Source organism: Tamandua tetradactyla, chromosome 16, assembly GCF_023851605.1.
Source record: "Tamandua tetradactyla isolate mTamTet1 chromosome 16, mTamTet1.pri, whole genome shotgun sequence".
Taxonomy (NCBI): Eukaryota; Metazoa; Chordata; class Mammalia; order Pilosa; family Myrmecophagidae; genus Tamandua; species Tamandua tetradactyla.
The window spans coordinates 31,615,739-31,635,559 of NC_135342.1; the positions used below are offsets into that span (position 1 = coordinate 31,615,739).

Genomic DNA, 19,821 nt, shown 5'->3' on the forward strand with positions numbered 1-19,821 from the left:
TTACTTCTGGCTAGATCCTAAAATATTTTCTGCCAGATTTATTTTCATCCAACTTTTAAATTGTTTTTACTACGAAATTTGGCCCAAATAACTCAGTTTAATAATCCTGGAAACAGGAAGTCTTCTTAGCATATTCTTTAAACTTCTACTCTAGCATGAATTTTCTAACATATAGCAAGATAATAACTCTTAGTGAGGGTCATGCTACTTTACATATATAAGGTATATAATTCTATGATGTACAGCTAGGAATGAACCTTTACTGAAGGCTTTCCCACATTTTTTGCTGGGTAGAATGGTGTCCCCCTCAAAGTTCATGTCCACCCTGAACCACAGAATATGATCTTATTTGGAAATGGGTCTTTTGGACATGTTAAGATGATGTCATACTGGATCTGGGTGGACACGAAATCTAATATGACTGGTGTCTTTATAAGATGGAAATTTGAACACAGACACACAGACACAGAGGGAAAGCAACCGTGAGACGATAGAGGCAAAGATTGGAGTTAAGCTGCCACAAGCCAAGGAATACCTGGAGTCTTCAGAACTTGGAAGAGCCAAGGAAAGATTCTCTCCTAGAGCCTTGGAAGAAGCACAGTCCTACCAACATCTTTTTTTTTTTTTTTTTTTTTAACATGGGCAGTCACCGGGAATTGAACCCGGGTCCTCTGGCATGGCAGGTGAGCATTCTTGCCTGCTGAGCCACTGTGGCCCGCCCCCTACCAACATCTTGATTTCAGACTTCTAGACTTTAGAATTGTGAGAGAATAAATTTCTGTTGTTTTAAGCTACCCAACTTGTGGCAATTTGTTATTGCAGCCCCTGGGACACTAATGTAATTGAATTCATAAATTTCTCTTCTATGTAAGTTCTTAATATGCTGGATAAATAATTTATATTGACTAATGAATTTCCCATATTTACTACATGTGGGTCTTCTATCCAGGATGAAATTTTAAATAAAGGATTCAAACTGGCAAAAAGCTTCCCAAAATATTTTTATGTATATGGTTTCTCTCCAGCATTAATCCTCTTATGAACAATAAGGTATTGCCACTGTCAAGGCTTCTCTTTCAACTATTAATATTCTGATATTAAAATACAGACACATATGACTGAAAGTATTACCACAAATATTACATTCCTGGGCTTTACCTCCAGCATAATTTCTCATATGTAAATTGAGTGATTAATATTGCCTTAAGGATTTTCCATATGTATTACATTCTAACGTTACTTTCTGTTATGAGTTCTTTTGGATATAAGATTCAAATCACTGCTACATACCTACCCACATTCATTGCCTTTTTCTCCAGAAAGAATTCTATGATGAACAATGAAATTTGAGCCACTACTAAATGCTTTTCTATATTTATCACATGTAGAAGTTTTCACTTGTCATTTGTACAGTTAAGTTTAATTTGGAGTTAAAGTTTCTCCAATATTGAACACATTCATAAAATGTCCCACCTATATGAATTACTCTTATTTTTAAGCAGGGATGACCTATGACCAAAAGTTTTCCCACACCTATTACAATGACAATGCTTTGTACAGTGTGATTTCTTATATAAAGGATTCAGGATGATCAAAGATTTTCATGCATTTATGACATTCATCTGATGTTTATTCCAGTATTAATTTTCTGGTTTACCATACAGAATATGTAGTAACTTTAGACTTTCATAAATTCATTGCATCCACAGCATTTTTCCAGGGGTAATTCTTTGAAATTTAGTTAAATATAAACTAGGCTTTCCACATTCATTTCATTCATACACTTTCTCCAGAATGGTTTGTTTTGCCAAGAATGACTTAAGATTGAAAATCTTCTCACATACACTAAACTCACAAGGTTTCTCTTATTATTCTTGAGGACTGCTTCTCACATTTAATGAGATGTGAGACACATTTTAAGGCCTTCCCACATCTGAAACATTAGTATGGTTTTTTTTTTTAATGTATTTGATGATTAGTAAGGGGTAATGCATAGCTAAAAGACTACTAATTTTTAACATATCTGAAAATTTTATCTCCCATATGAATCGTCTGATGTTGAATAAGAGATTACTATCCAAGTAAACACTACATAATGTTTATTATGGGTCAGATAGTGCCCTAAGTGTTTTCAATACATTAATTCTTTAACTCATTTAATCTTTATAATAACACTATGCCATTATTATCAACATTTACAGATGGGGATACTGAAGCACACAGTAATCTTTCCAAAAGCACACAAAGCCAGCATTTGTGGAACTTGGATTTATACCCAGGTAACATGGTTTCAGACCCTATGCTCTTTACACACACACACACACACACACACACACACACACACACACACACACATACCTCAGAGCTCTCAAAAAAATCTGGAGTATGTCTTATTTATCTGGTTCATAGTATATGCTCAAAAGACTAGCTGACATGACTAAGAATGAAACAATATGACTATGTCAATGACAATGACATTGTAAAATCTTTATGATCTCAGTCCATTCTTTTCTTTTTAATGTTTTTAAATAGTGAAGTCTAACACAAATACAAAGAAAAAGCAATGATTTTCAAAGTACACTTCAACAAGTAGTTACAGAACAGATTTCTGAGTTTTTTATGGGTTACCATTCCACTATTTCAGATTTTTCCTTTTAGCTGCTCTAAACACCGGAGGTTATAGGAAATACAAATATAGTGATTCAGCAGTAATACTCCTTTGTTAAATCCCATTTTCTCTGTTATAACTCCTCCTTCTCATTTGATCCTTCTCCAAATCTATAGGGATCTTTAGGTAATGCCTGTTCTGACTTTTTCATGTTGAAAGGGGTGTCAACACTAAAGGATGGGGGATGTAATTAGTTGATAATCTTGAAGAGGCTGGTCTCCATTGGTTTCAGGATTTATCTTACCTGGGAACCCTCTGAAGTTGTAGGTTCCAGGAAATGAAACTTAGTGCCTGAAACTTTTATAAGCCTCAATATGAGCCCTAGGTTTTCTTAAGAGTTAACAGGAGTAATGTAGGTTGGACTTCAGCAAACAAGGGCAATTAACACTAACTGAAGCTTACATAAGAGTAGCCTCCAGAATAGCCTCTTGATTCTATTTGATCTCTCTTGGCCATTGATGTCTTATTTTAGTACACTTCTTTTCCCCCCTTTTGGTTAGGAAGGCATTGTTGGTCCCACAGTACCAGGTCCAGATTCATTTCCTGGAGTCACACCCCATGTTGTTAGGGAGATTCTCAACCCTGAATGTCATTTCCTATGTAGGCACAGGATAATGATTTTCCTTGCGGAGTTGGGCTTAGAGAAAGAGAGAGATGCCACATTTGAGCAACCAAAGAGATTTCCAGGAAGCAACTCTTAGGCCTTATTATAGGTAGTTTTAGCTTCTCTACTACAGAAATAAGTTCCATAAGGGCAAGCCTAAAAGTCAAGTACTTGGCCCATTTTTCTTGGGAGTCCCCCAGTGGTAGAGACGGTACCTGGGATTTCCCAGATGGAAAAGTTAAATAGTTCCGTATTTTTTTCCCTTTAGATCCTCAAGGGACTCTATCAATACTTTTTAATTATCAGTCCACCATAGTCTGAGATGTATCCAGGTATTACATTAAGCTATTAGAATTACAAGGCTTCACTCCCGTTCTGGACTCCAGGAGTTTGGGTTGTTTAAATTAGCTATCCAGACAGGTTGATTTCAATTTTGTGTTACAGAAAATTAGGTTCTAGACACAGTAAACCTCTCTGCCTTTGGTCTCATACCATAGGTGAACATCTAGAGTACAAACGGTATCATCTTTTACCCTGTATTCTGAATTATTTTAATCTCAGCCAGATTGGCTTTGATTTTATATCTAATTGAGATGTGATCTCTTTTTTAGTTATTTTAACTGTTACTGTATATAGCTATACTAACTTTCAGGGCTGCAGCACCCCATTTCTGGGTCATAGCTGTCACATATTTACTCAAGGATCCAGGGAAATACTTCTAACACATATATAGCTTATTGTCTCAGAATCTTGAAATATGCTTACATCAGAAAGTATGGCTGCTATAAGGGATTACAATCCAGGCTCCAATTTTCTTATATTACCTGAAGAGACCTTAGCATATTATTTTGTTTCTGGCTTATTTTGCACAGCATATTGTCCCCAATGTGTTTATTGTTTATAAACAATATATAAACTGTTTATTCAGTTCATTGCATGCCTCCTGACATCCTTCCTTATTGTAGCCACACCATATTCCATCATATAAATGTTTCACAGTTCATTATTCTGCTTTTCTGTCATTGGACTCCTGGCTCCCTCCATCTATTGGGCATCATGGATAATGTCCAAAATAAACAAACCATGTCTTACAGAATCCTCATTTGTTTGTACAATCAGCAGAACTCCCAATTTTAGGAGTTTTCATTGGTCCATAGAGACAAAGCACTAACAAACACAGCATCACCAAATATCAAAAGTACCCCTTATCACATGTCCACCAATCCCAATTAATTAATTGCCCCTGGTAGTGCTGTAGTACTGTTGATATTTTTCTGTTAACTATTGGCCATAGCATACAATTTTAGTTTTCCCCCATACCCCTCTACTATTGATTCTTAGTACAGTATCAAACCTTTGAAAGAGTTTTGTGTGAGAACTTAATTGTAGATGTAATCAGTGGGACACACGGCACTATACAGCCCCTTTCAATCATATTCACCTTTAATATGGCAATGTTAATTAGTTATCATCACTTCTATCCATTTCCTTCCACTTAAGTTCAATCTCATTTAGTAGCATTTCCCCGATCACTAGCTTTCATATACCTCTAGGTCTGCTATATTCTACAGTATAACCTCTGAGATTACCTTTAATAGAGTCATAATACTGAAATCACACAGTATCTGTCCTTTTGTGTCAGATGTACTTCACTCAGCATTATGTCCTCAAGGTTCATCCACATTGTCACATGCTTCAGGACCTCATTTCATCTTCCTGCTTCATTATATTCCATCATATGTATATAACGTTTGTTATCCACACATATGTTGATGGGCACTTAGATTGTTTCCATTTTTGATAACAGTGAATAGTGTCACTATGAACATCAATGTGCAAATGTTGTTCATGTCACTGCTATCAGCTTTTCTGGGTATATCCTGAGTATTGATATTGCCGGGTCATATTTCTAAATGTTGAAAACAACAAATGTAGTTTTCTGTTTGCTTACTAGTAGCCATTTTTATAGGTGTGAAGTGATATCTCATAGCATCTTGATTGGCATTTCCCTCATAGCTAATGAAAATGAGCATTTCTTCATGTGATTTTTAGTCATTTGTATTTGCTCTTCAGAAAGGTGCCTATTCACATCTTCTGCCCTTCTTATAATTGGGAGGTTTTCTATTTTACATTGAGTTGAATAATTTCTTTATGAACACAGGATATCAAGCCTTTATCCAATATGTGGTTTCCACATATTTTATCCCATTGAGCTCGCTCTTTTGGACAAAGTCCCTTGAGGCACAGAAGCTCTTGATCTTAAGGAGTTCCCACTTATCTTTTTTTTTTCTACCACTGCTTGTACTTTAGGTCTAAAGCTACCTCCTATTACTAGATTTTGAAGATGTTACCCTGCATTTTCTTTCAGAAGTTTTTATAGTACTGTCTTTTACATTTAGGTCTTTAATCCATTTTGAATTAACTTTTGTATAGGGTGTAAGGTACAGGTCCTCTTTCATTCTTTTGTCTATTGATATCCAATTCTCCCATGCCCGTTTATTGAAAAGACTATTCTGTTCCAGTTCAGTGGATTTGGGGGCCTTATCAAAGATCAATTGACCACAGATTTGGTGGTCTATCTCTACACTCTCAATTTGATTCCATTGGTGGATACTTCTATCTTTGTGCCAATACCATGCTGTTTTGACCACTGTGGCTTAATAGTAAGCTTTAAAGACAGGAAATGTTAGTCCTCCCACTACACTCTTCTTTTTCAGGATATCTTTAGCTATTCTGGGTCTCTTTACTTTCCAAATAAATTTGATTACTAGTTTTTCCATGTCTTCAAAGTAAATTATTGGTATTTGATTGGTATCGCATTGAATCTGTAGATCAATCTGAGTACAACTGACATCTTAACAACATTCAGCTTTCCCATCTATGAGCAAGGAATGTCTTTCCATCTATTTAGGTAATTTTAAATATCTTTTAGCAGTGTTTTGTTGTTTTCTGTGTATAACTTCTTGACATCCCTGGTCAGGTTTATTCTTAGATACCTGATTCTTTTGTTCTCTATTTTGAGTGGATTTTTTTCTTTAATAGTCTCCTCAGAAAGGTCAGTATCTGTATACAGAAGCATTATGAATTTTTGTGCATTAATCTTGTATCCTACCACTTTGCTGAATTTATTAGCTCAAGAAACTTTGTCATAGATTTCTCACAGTTTTATAAGGATAGGATCATGTCATCTGCAAATAATGAAAATTTTACTTCTTCTTTTCCTATCTGGATGCTTTTATTTCTTTCTCCTGCCTAATCACTCCAGCTAGGACTTCTAGTATAATGCTGCATATTAATGGTAATAATGGTCATCCTTGTCTCATTCCCAATATTAGGAGGCATGCTACCAATCTCTCACCATTAAGTATGATGCTGGCTATGGGCTTTTCTTACATCCCTTTATGATACTTAGAAACTTGACTTCGATTCCTACCTTTTGAAGTGTTTTTATCAGGAACGATGCTGAATTTTGTCAAATGCTTTTTCAGCATTAATTGAGATGATGTGTGATTTCCCCTTTCTGTTTCTTAATATGCTATATAATGGTGATTGATTTTCTTATGTTGAACCACCTTGGCATTCCTGGTATAAACCCTACTTGGTTGTGATGCATAATTCTTTTATTTTTTATGTTTTGCATGGGCAGGCACAGGGAATTGAACCCAGGTCTCCAGCATGGTAGGTGTATAATTCTTTTAATGTGTTGTTGGATTCTATTTGCTAGTATTTTGTTGAGAATTTTTGCATTTATGTTCAGTATGGAGATTGGTCTGTAGTCTTCCTTTCTTGTAGCATCTTTACCCAGTTTTGGTATTAGAGTGATTTCATAAAATGTGCTAGGTGGCATTCCTTTTTCCTCAAATTTTTGGAACAGTTTGAGCAGGACTATTGTTAGTTGTTTATGAAATTTTGATAACATTCCCCTGTGAAGCTATCTGGTCTTGGCCTATTTTTTGTAGAAAGATTTTTGATGACTGATTGAATCTCTTTACTTGTAGTTGGTTTGTTGAGATATTGTATTTCTTCTTGAATCAATATAGGTAGTTCGTGTGTTTCCAGGAATCTGTCCATTTTATCTATGTTTCTAGTTTCTTGGCATATAGTTGTTCATAGCATTCTCTTATGACTTTTTAAATTTCTTCAGGATCCATGGAAACAACCCCCTCTCATTTCTGACTTTGTTTCTTTGCATCCTCTTTTTTTTCTTTGATAGTCTAGCTAATGGTCCATCAATTTTATTGATTTTCTCAAAAAAACAACCTTTGGTTTTCTTTGGGGCTAGTTTGCTGTTGTTTCTCTAAATTCCCCAGGTGAGTATTTAGGTCCTTGATTTTTACTCATTCTTGTTTTTTAACATAGGCATTTAGTGCACTGAATTTCTCTCCCAGCACTGCATTTGTGCTAGCAATTTATTCTTTGATCCAGTGATTATTTAAGAATGTACTGTTTAATTTCCATATATATATGAATGCACTTGTTATTTGGCCATTATTTACAGCTCATTCTGTTGTAGTCAGAGAAAGTGCTTCAGATTTTATCAATCTCACTAAATTTATAAAGATTTAGTGTTCCAGCATATGATCTATCCTGGAGAACATTTCAGGTGTACTAGAGAAGACTGTATCTTGTGGTGTTTGGGGGTGTAATGATCTCTATGTGTCTGTTAGGTCTAATTCATTTATCATATTGTTTAGGTTTTCTATTTTTTGTTGTCGTTGATCCTCTGTCTTCTTGTTCTATCTATGTGGAGAGCGGTGTATTGAAGTCTCCCACTATTATTGTTAAACAACTATAGCTCCCTTCATTTTGTCACCGTTTGCCTCATGTACTTTGGAGCTTCATGATTGGGAGCATTAACATTTATGATTTTTACTTAAAAATAAAATAAAAAATAAAAAGATCAATAAAATGAATAAAATATATAGAAAGAGGTGGGACAAAATGGTGGCATAGTGAGGTGTAGAATTTAGTTTATCCTCCTGAGCAGTTAGTAAATAGCTAGGAATGGCACAGAACAACTGCTGGGGGGAGATCAGAGAGCAGACACACAATGTACACCAATCTTAACAAGGTGGAACAACTGAGATCCCACATAGAACTGTAAGTCCCCCAAGCCCTGGAGGCTGGTGCCCTCATCCATAGGCATGGCAGACTGGTTCCCCAAAAGAAAAGGAAACAGACTTTAGTAGCAACAAGGACCTAGCTCAACCAAGTTCCAATTGCAAAATTAATTAATGAAATCTGACTACTGAAAACAGGCTGCCAGCATAGATAAACCTGGAATAAGTACTAAAGGAATGAGGAGTTTTTGCCCCAGCAGACAGGGGTTGCAGCAGATGGAAAACAAAACAAAACTAAACAAGAGGCTTTTAGGGAACCTCCTCCACATCATAAAGGGAATATATGAAAAGCCCACAGCTACCATCATGGCACAGCAAAAATGCCTGCTGCCACCACAGTTATTCAACATTGTACTGGAAGTTCTAGATAGAGCAATCAAACAAGAAAAAGAAATGAAAGGCATCCAAATTGGAAGGGAAGAACTAAAACTCTCACTGTTTGCAGATGACATGATATGTTGAAAATCCTGAAAAATCTATAGCAAAGCTACTAGAGCTAATAAATGAGTAAACAAAATGGGAGGTACAAGATCAATACCCCAAAATCAGTGGTGTTTCTATACACTAGTAATGAGCAATCTGAGGAGGAAATCAAGAAAAAAAATTCTTTTTACAATAGCAATCAAAAGAATAACCAAATATTTAGGAATAAATTTAACTAAGGATACAAGAGACCTATGCACAGAAAACTACAAGAAATTGCTAAAAGAAATCACAGAAGACCTATATAAGTGAACAGTATACTGTGTTCATGGACTGGAAGACTAAATACAGTTAAGATGCCAATTCTACCAAAATTGATTTATAGCTTCTATGCAATACCAATTAAAATCACAACAACTCACTTTTCAGAAACAGAAAAGCTAATAACTAAATTTATTTGGAAGAGTAGGATACTCTGAATAGCTGAAGGTATCCTGAGAAAGAAAAATGAAGTGGGAGGTCTCACGCTACCTGACTTTAAAGCATATTATGAAGCTATTGTGGTCAAAACAGCATGGTATTAGCATAAAGATAGATTTACTGACCAATGGAATCAAATTGAGTGTTCAGAAATAGACCCTCTCATCTATAGACAATTAATCTTTTAAAAGGCAATCAAACCAGCCCACCTGGGACAGCACAGCCTCTTCAGTAAATGGAGTTTGGAGAGCTGGATATTCATGTAAGAAGAATGAAAGAGGACCTATAACTCACACCTTATACAAAAAAATAACTAAAAAAATAGACCAAGTCCTAAACATTAGAGTTAAGACCATAAAATTTTTAGAAGAAAATGTAGAGAAACATCTTATAAATCTTAGACCTTATGCCCAAAGCATGTGCTTTGAAAAAAGAAATAGATAAATGGGGTCTCTTCAAAATTAACCACTTTTGCTCATCAAAGAAATTTTTCAGGAAAGTAAAAAGGCAGCCTAACAAAATGGGATGACAATATTTGGAAACCTCATATCAGATAAGGGCTTAATATACAGAATATATAGAGAGGTTCAACTCAACAACAAAAAGACAAACAACCCAATTAAACAATGAACAGACACTTCTCAGAAGTGAAAGACAAGAACAGACACTTCTCAGAAGATGAAATACAAATGGCTAAAAGGCACCTGAAAAGATGCCCAACTTCAAGGGCTATTATGAAAATGCGAATCAAAACCACAATGAGATATGTCACAGCCACAGGAATGGCCATTTTATATTTATATACATATAAAACAGAAAACAACAAGTGCTGGAGAAGAAGTGGAGAAAGAAGCACATTTATCCTTTGTTGGTGGGAATTTAAAATGGTACAACCACTCTAAAAGGCAGTTAGGCGGTTTCTCAAGAAGCAAAGAATTGCCATATGATCTTGCAATCCCATTACTAGGTATATATTCAGAGAAACTGAAGACAAGGACACAAACAGACATTTGAACACCAATCTTTATAGCAGAATTAATGATTGCCAAGAGATGGAAACAACCCAATGTCCATCAGTGTTCAAATGGCTATACAAGCTGTGGCACATATATATGATGGAATATTTTGCAGCTGTAAGACAGAATACAGTCATAAAGCATGTAATAATGTGGATGAAACTTGAGGGCATTATGCTGAGTGAAATTAGCCAAAAACAAAAGGACAAATACTGTATGGTCTCACTACTATGAACTAAAATTAATGAGTGAACTTTGAGAGTTGAAGTTAAGAACACAGGTTATCAGGAGATAGAAATAGAGTAGAGATTGGGCATTTGGTGTAGAAGGAATACAGACTGTGCAACAAGAACGATTGTAAAAATTCAGAAATGGATAGTACAATACTACCTGACTGTAGCACAATGATGTAAGTATACTGAATGGAGCTGAATGTGAGTTTGATTGAGTGAGATGAGCAGGGTGCACATATGAAACCAGAAAGAAAGATAGAAGATAAAGACTGAAACAGTATAACTTAGGAATGCCTAGAGTGGATAATGTTGGTGAGAAATAAACAAACAAAAATGTTTTTACATGAGTGAGAACAAATGAATATCACCATTGTAAGGTATTGAAAACAGATGGTATACATGAAAAAGTATAATCAATGCAATCTAGCGTCTATAGTTAACAGTAACATTGCAATATACTTCGAATGAATGTAAAAAAGGCATTATGCAAAAACTAAATGTCAACAGGCAGGGGCATGGTGGAAGAGTATGGATTCTTTGTGGAAAAGAAGGAAATGTCTTCATATAGATTATACTGGCAAAGGCATGTCTATTTACTTAGGTTGGATGGTATGAATGTGAATGTAACTTTAAAAATAAACTGAAAGGGTGCATGGGTGGTTCAGTGGTAGAATACTCACCTTGCATGTGGGAGATGCAGGCTCGATTCCCGGACAGTGCACCTCCTCCCCCCAAAAAAAGATAAAAATAAACAGTGAGAAACAAGTGCTAGAGAAAATACAGAGAAAAGATGTCCCTATTCACTGCCACTAGAGAAATTGAGAGGTGCAGCCTCTTGGAAGACAGTATGGTGGTTCCACAGGGTCTAGGTGTGGGGTTGCCTGCAACCTGCAACCCTGTTGCTTGGTATATACCTGGAGAACTGAGTGTTGGGACATAAAAGGACATTTGCAGACTGGTGTTTAAGGGGGCAGTGTTCCTGATTCCCAATGGATGGAAGTAGCCTAAGGGTAGAATGATTAAGGAATGGAAGGAGGGGGAACTATGGTGTATACATACAACGGACGACTGAGTGGGCACAAGAAGGAATGAAGTTATGAGGTCTGCAACTAGGTGAATGAAACTTAAGGACTATATGTTGAATGAAATGTCAGGAACAAAAAGAAAAATATTATCATGTCTCCATCATATGGACTAACTATTATATAAAAAAACTCACTAAAGTGAAGTCAAGAGAATGGGTTAGCAGGTTGGGGGCCTATTGTAAAGGTTCCTAGACTGTAAGCTCTCACAGCAGTCACATATATTCAGGAGTTGTAACTGTTATTTCTAAATTCTGAGTTACTGAGCTGTTTGTATATAACCTGCTCATTCCCAGAAACTTTGGGTATTTATGGGATACCTGAGACTGAGTTAGACCTCTGAAGCTATGAAAGCCAGCAGTACCCCATATAGCAACTGTTTAAAAAGTTGAAAAAGGGATCAGACTTTGACTAGGGATATGTATGAAGCTGATCTGTATAGTACTGGGGTAGATCAGAATAGAGGGTAAAGAATGATATCAACCATATTCTAAAACTTCAACTTTTTTGTAAGACCAAAGGGAAAGATGTTTATTTGGTGCAAAATTTATATTTGGGGTAGTGCATTACCTAATTTAACTTGTACGGTCAGTTTAGTTGAACACTGTAAGTACATGGAATCTTGTTGGTTTGTCCAGGTTAGTGTGATGCCCTGATATATCCCAGAGTAATTTAGACAGTGAATAAAGAAGCATTTCCAAAGTCTCATTGGGGAACTGGGGAGAAAGGAGGAAATATTCAACTTCCCCATTTGGAGAATTTCTGATATTCTTGCAAGCAGTGGGGACAACCAAGTCAATAGGCCAAGCCCTCAATCTTGGGACTTGCCCCTATGAAACTTATTCCTGCAAAAGACAGGCTAAGCCTACTTAAAATTATGCCTAAGAGTCATCCCAGAGAACCTCTTTTGTTGCTCAGATATGGCCTCTCTCTCTCTCTAAGCCAATTTGGCAGGTGAACTCACTGCCCTCCTCCCTATGTGGGGCATGATTCCCAGGGGTATAAATCTCCCTGGCAGTGTGGGATAGAATTCCTGGGATATGCTGGAATCTGGTATCATGGGATTGAGAAAGCTTCTTGGCCAAAAGAGGGAAGAGAGAAATGAGACAAAACAAAGTTTCAATGGCTGACAGATTTCAAAGAGAGTCAAGAGGGTATCCTGGAGGTTATTCTTACTCATTATATAGATATCTGCTTTTAGTTTATGTTGTATTGGAATGGCTGAAATGTTGAGCTATGTTCTAGTAGTCTTGGTTCTTGAAGACGATTATATAACGATACAACTTTTACAGTGTGACTGTGTGAGTGTGAAAACCTCATGCTTGATGCTCCTTTTATACAGGGTATGCACAGATGAGTAAAAAAATTATGGATGAAAAATAAATAGGGGGAATAAAGGGTAAAATAGACTGGGTAGATTGAAATACTAGTATTCAGTGAGAGGGAGGGGTAAGGGATATGAGATATATGAGTTTTCCTTTTTATTCTTTTTCTGGAGTGATGCATATGTTCTAAAAATGATCATGGTGATGAATACACAACTATGTGATGATATTGTGAGCCACTGATTGTACACCATGTATGGACTGTATGAGTGTGAAGATTTGTGCATAAAAATATTTTTAAAATATTTATATAAATAAAAATTTTAAATATAATACTACACATAAAAAATACATTAAGAAAAACAAAACCTAGGCAGATAGGAGTTTGCCAGATTAACTTTACTGTTTCTTCCCAGCAGGTTGCACCCCTGAGGTACCTCCACCCCTCAGGCCTGCCCCTCTCTGACTGCAGTGATCAGCGGGAAAGAAGGCATGCATGGCAGGGGGGATGTTTCTGGCCCACCCTGATGGCACTGTTGGTTCCAGTATGCAGGACCTGATCACGTTGCCTGGAGAAGCAGCTCATCTGCAGCACCCAGGGCCTGGTAGGTCCATAATCTATGGCACAGCTATTTGCAGTTCCTGGCCAGCTGATTGCTCCCAGCACCCAGGGGCATGGTCTTCCACAGTGGATGGCTAGGCATACTTCTGGTCTCCCCACGGGCACTGCCAGTTGTGACCAGAGGCAGTCTGGACCAGAGAGAAGATCAGATTCTTCAGATCCACACTTCACCACATGCCACCACCTGCCTCAGTAGGGCCACAGCTGTTCAGACCAACCCTGCTCTTTCTGTCCTGATCTCTCTCCCTCTCTTCTCTCTATGAAGTATTGGACACCTTTTCCTTCACTCACCTCCTGGGACTGCAGTCCTGGTCATTTTTTTCCTGTCTCCTATCTGTTCCTACAGAACAGGGGTAATACAATGTACCCTACTCTGACATGTTCCTGGAACTCCCATTCCTTCTTTCATAACAAAGTAATATATTCTATTGTTTTCTTAAAACGTTCATTATTTTAATTGAAAAACTTGGCTTTTTTTCTAGCTCAGTGTTATTATGAAGGCAATTTAGTGCAAGAATTGGAAAAAGAACCCTATTTACGCTCATGCTTTTTAAATGACAGCATTAGAATCTGGATTAGTCCTCTCATAAAGAGGAAACAAGGTAGAAAAAAAACTATATGTAGTGACAGCAAATGAAATTTGAGGATTACAGGATGACTTCATCTTTGTGGTTTCTGCAATCCTTGGGAGAAAAGAGGAAGGTAAGAGGATGGGAAAAACACAAAGCTATTACTATTACATAACCGGTATATGTAATGGTAATTAGAAATGTTCCTGATCCTTGTTTGATCCCATACCATGCTTCCTTAATGGAAAAATCTCTCAAAGATCCTTCAGCATTTCACAGAAATTTCAAGACTAAAACCAAATGAAAGATAATCCCTAAAATTGTAAATTCACTATCACACTCTAAACTCCTTTTTCAGTTGAGAACTGCTATCAGAATTTGCCTCTCCCTTTTGCTTTCTGGTGCAGTAGCACATATAGAGGAGGAGATTCTTGGCTCTAAACATCAGAAATCCTACCATTCCACACCAGGATTACTGTGTCAATGAAATAATGCTACCTTTTAAAACAATAAAATATTAATTTATTTACAATGAAAACCTTCAAATTTACTTAGAATGAACATTCTTAAATGTACTGAGAATAAAATTTGAAATATAAGCTATATAACCACTTTTACTTACAAATGTCCATGTACTCCTAATCACACTGATTTAGATAGGAAGCCACAGAGACAAATAAGACTATTCCATTTCTTACCTAGAATTTAGATTTTAATACAATCTCCTCATAAACCTTAATTTTCAGCCAAAATCCACTGCAGGAAGCAAATACTCTCAAGTATTTCCAGAAGACATTTACTGTAGGAAATTAATGCTTTCAAAATTGGTGTGAAGCCTGGGAAAGAATAGGGACACCTTTAATCTATAGATTTCAAGTTAAACCCAGGATAACTACGATCTAGGGATTAAGAATTGATGTTGCTATTACCAGTCATGCTGCCAGCACCATTACCTCACAGAACTTGATCTAGACACTGGACCACAGGGTCCAGCCACAGTAAATATGGCAGAACATATGTTTTGCCTAGAATTATTTCCTCCCCCCATACTATATATAATTATATATAGTTATAATTATTACTCATCCTATAAGATTCAGATTTAAAGGCATATCCACAGGGTGCAATAGGATACACGGAACTCCTCCACCGTGGAGCAACTAGAGAAAAGGCAGAAAACAACCAGGACAGCAGCTCTAGGGTATGGGTGACCAGAGAGGGATTTCTATATTATATAAGGAGGACCTAATATGAAAAAGTGGAGAAACCATGCCTGGAAGGTTGGGGTGAGTTTGCTCAACCACAACCACCACTGGGCCCCCCTGCTGTGTGTCAGCTAGACCAGATGGCAGAGGAGCAATGCACTCCCACTTCCACTTCCAGCTGGGGAGATCATGCCTCTCAGCCCCACAGCCTGGAGTTCCCACATTGGAACCCAGGAGCCAGTAGACTCTTTTTGTCAACACAGAGAACTTGCTATGGTGCCCAATGCCTACCCCCATCCCTGAGGCAGGGTACTGCAGGTGCCTGATTTGGGGGTAAATTAGTGGGCCCTCCTGTCAGGAGAGGGAGATGAAAAGCAATGATCTGACACCTGGCCAGTGAGAGACACTCTGGGTCTTGCTGCCTCGATCCTTTCTCCAAGGAGGCTGAAGTATTCATAACATGCACGGGCAGAGGAGGGGACAAGGGAGGGAAATGCACTGCTGTGCCAGGAGTCCTTTCCCCACCCGAGGCCTGTGGATGCATGCTGGTCTGGGTCTTGTGGGCTGGTGAAAAGCTGAACACTCCTGGGCCAGCTGCAAGCTGAACATCTCAGTCCAATAGCCCAAGGTCATTCCACACAGAAACCTGGTGTCATGGTTAGGGACAGGTGTCAACTTGGCCAAGTTGTGGTACCTGTTTATCTGATTGGGCAAGCGCTGGCCTGTCTATTGCAATGAGGACATTTCATAGGATTAGGTCATGATCATGTCAGCTACATCCACAGCTGATTCCATTTGTGATCAGCCAAAGGGGAGTGTCTTCTGCAATTAGTGATGCTAAATGTAATCATGGGAAGCCTTTTAAGGAGGACTCAGAAGAGACAGGTTCCATTCCTGCTTTGGCTGCTGAGCCTCTCCTGTGGAGTTCATCCAGGCCATTCATCGGAGTCATCGGCTTCGCAGCCTGTCCTGTGGATTTTGGACTCTGTGTTCCTACGGTCATGTGAGACACTTTCATAAATTTTATATTTGCAAGTGTTCCCTGTTGATTCTGTTTCTCTAGAGAACCCTAACTAATACACCTGAGAATTACCAGACCCTTGATGCCATGGTGTCTTAGCCTAAGTGCACACGGCCACCCCTCCCACTCCCAGAGCTGTTAACTTCCAGTACATAGAGACCTGTAGCCTTCACCAGACTGTTGCTTGTTCTGGGCCCCACCCAGTGGGCTACTGTAGCTGGGGAGAGGTGGGGATGTGGGAAAAACATGATCCCATCTGTTCGGAAGACAGGGAAAGTACACTCTGGAAAACAGCTTTAATGCCTTTCCTTTAACAAACTTCCAAAAAAAAAGGGTTGCACCTCCCACATGAGGCCCAACTCCTGGATTAGCTGGGAATTAATGACAAAACCAAATGTCAAAAGAGACCTTCAACACAAACCCAAGCAACTACAAAATCTTACATAAGCAAGGGAAATCAACTTTCAAAATAACCTTACCAAGATAATCAAATGCCAAGAAACCAACAAAAAATTACAAAGCACATGAAGATACAAGAAGAGATGGCCAAGTCAAATTACCAAATTAAAAAACTGGAGGATAATTTTACCAAACATCCCAAAAAGAACTGACATCATTCCTGCTAAAACTCTTACAAAAAAAAATAAATTATAGAAAAGGAAACAATACCTAATTCATTTTATGAAACTAACATCATGTTAATACCAAAACCTGATAAAGATATTACAAGAAACGAACACTATAGGCCAACCTACCTAATGAATATAGATGCTGTGCTGGTTTGAGGCTGCTTTGGTACCAATGAAGTAGAGTGCTGTAGTTTGCAAATATCAAACATGTTCAAACAGCTTTTTAAATGGATAAGGGGAAGATTCTGGAATAATTGTGAGGAACTTGATAGAGAAATGCTAGATTGCTTTGAAGAGACTGTTGGTAGAAATGTGGACACTAAAGGTTCTTCCAATGGGGCTTCAGACAGAAATAATGAATGTGTAATTGCAATCTGGAAGGAAGGTAACCTGTTGTTTTAAAGTCATGGAGAATTTAGCAAAATTATGTCCTGGTTTTGGATGGAAGGTAGAATTTAAAGATGATGAGCTTAGATATCTAGCTGAGGAAATTTCCAAATTAAATGTGGAAAGTATGGCCTTGTTTCTCCTTTCAACTTATAGTGAAATGTGACAGTAAAGAGATAAGCTGAGAACTGAACTCTTGGGTATAAAGAAGCCAGAAATTAATGCTCTAGAAAATTCTTAGCTTCCAGAAATGGAGACCCCAGAGAATAGTGCCCCACATGAGGATTTAACCAAACATGGTTAAATCAGTCAGCTATTTCAAAAGAAGCCAGGATAGAAATGGAGTTATCCAGAAAGGATTTATGGATGGTCCTATTATCTGATGGATGTGATTCAAGTATACTGCACAGAAAACCAACAAGTTTCTTGCAAGACGTATAAACAGAACCACTGCCAGTCTGGACTAAGAGGGACAGGAAAAGGACAAATTGAAGGAAAAATTGCTTCAAAGGCAGAAACATAAACTAAGATCTGAAGCTAAGAAATCTTGGACCAGGGGAGCAGACCACCAATGGAAAGGATAAATTTGACTTGGAGGCAGAAAAGTGTTGCTGCCTGGGACCACAGAAAGTATGGAGAACACTGCCTGTGTATTTGGGGGAGCCTCACTGCCAACCCATTGTCCTGAGCAGGTGCAGTATGTGTCCTAGAGATTGCAGAGAGCCCAAGTGCTACCCTGATGCTTGAAGAGGGTGGAGCTGAGAAAAAGGTCATCTCCCCAAAGTTCCCTGAGGTTGGAACCCTCACCCCATTTGGAGAGAACAGGGCTGCTGCATATGCCCTTGGAAAGGGTGGGACTGCTGCTCTTCCAAGGTCTGAGGATGATAAGTAATTCTCAGACTTTGAAATCTCATGGAGTTTGCCCTGCAGGTGTTCAGAATTGTTTGGGTCCAATGACACCTATTTTCCTTCCAATTTCTTCCTATGACAATGGGAATACTTATCCTATGACTCCCTTCTTTATATTTTGGCAGAAGGTAACTTGTTGCTGAGTTTCACAAGTCAACTGCCAGAGAATTTTTGCCATAGGACAGACCATGCCTCTAACTGACTTGAGATTTTGCACTGGTTTTGACTTTGTATTTGTATTGTTATTGAAAAAGTTTAAGGCTTTTGTGATATTGTGATGGAATGAATGTATCTTGTATATGGAAATAACATGTCCTCTTGGGGTCCAGAGGGTGGAATATTCTGGTGTGAGGCTGATGTATACAGGAGAAAAACCATGTTCTTTTTCCTAGTTCAATCTTGTGGGGGCAGACTTACTGTTTGGGCAAGATCTTTTTTATTGTTTCCATGGAGATGTGACTTACCCAAATGTGGGTGGGACATTTTGATTAAGTGGTTTCCATGGAGATGTGTCTCCACCCATTCAAGGTGGGTCCTAACCCACTTACTGAAGTCATTTAAGAGGGAGCCATTTGGAAAAAGCTCAGAGCCAACACAGACAAAGATGTTTGGAGATGCAGAAAAAATGCCCCAGGGAAACAAATCCGAAGCCAAAAGACCAGCAGATGCCTCCCAGCTGACAGGTGTTCCAGATGCCATAGGTCTTTCTTCAGTAAAGGCATCTTTCTCTGGATGCCTTTGCTGGACAACTTTGTGGCCTTAGAACTGTAAATTTGTAACTTAATAAATCACCTTTATAAAAGCTAGCCCATTACTGATATACTGTATTCCAGCAGCACTAGCAAATTAAAACAGATGCAAACATTCTCAACAAAAAATTTGCAAATCAAATCCAATGGCACATTAAAAGAATTATTCACCATGAACAAGTGGGGTTTATTCCAAGTACACAAGTGTGGTTCAACAGTAGAAAATCAATGTAATATAAAATATTAACATATCAAAAGGGAAAAATCTCATGATCATTGAATTGATGCTGAAAAGGCATTTAACAAAATTCAGCATCCTTCCTGATAAAAACACTTCAAAAGGGAGAAATCAAAGGAAACTTCCTCAATATGATAAAGGGCATATATGAAAAGCCCATAGCCATAGTCAGCATCATACTCAAAGGTGAGAGACTGAAAGCCTTCCCCCTAAGATAAGGAATGAAACAAGGATGCCCATTGTTAGCACTGTTATTCAATGCTGTGCTAGAAGTTCTAGCTAGAACAATTAGGAAGGAAAAAGAAATAAAAAGCATCCAAATTAGAAAGGAAGAAAAATCTCCTATTTACAGATGACATGATCCTATATTTAGAAAATCCTGAGAAATCTATCAAACTTGAGCTAATATACACATTCAACAAAGTGGGAGGATACAAGATTAATGAACAAAAATCAGTAGTGTTTCTATATACCAGTAATGAGCTATCTGAGGAGGCAATTAAGAAAAAAATCCCATTTAGAATAGCAGTTTAAAGAATCA

At 37.8% G+C, this 19,821-nt stretch overlaps 1 long non-coding RNA gene across 1 annotated transcript in view; it reads left to right on the forward strand.

Annotated features, from left to right (window-relative positions):
- The window catches only part of LOC143659338 (uncharacterized), a 36,396-nt gene extending 22,255 nt beyond the window's left edge, over positions 1-14,141 (forward strand). The window contains exon 3 of the long non-coding RNA XR_013163498.1: positions 13,368-14,141. This is a non-coding gene — a long non-coding RNA (uncharacterized LOC143659338). The remainder of the gene's footprint in view (positions 1-13,367) is intronic.
- The last annotated feature ends 5,680 nt before the right edge of the window (positions 14,142-19,821 follow it).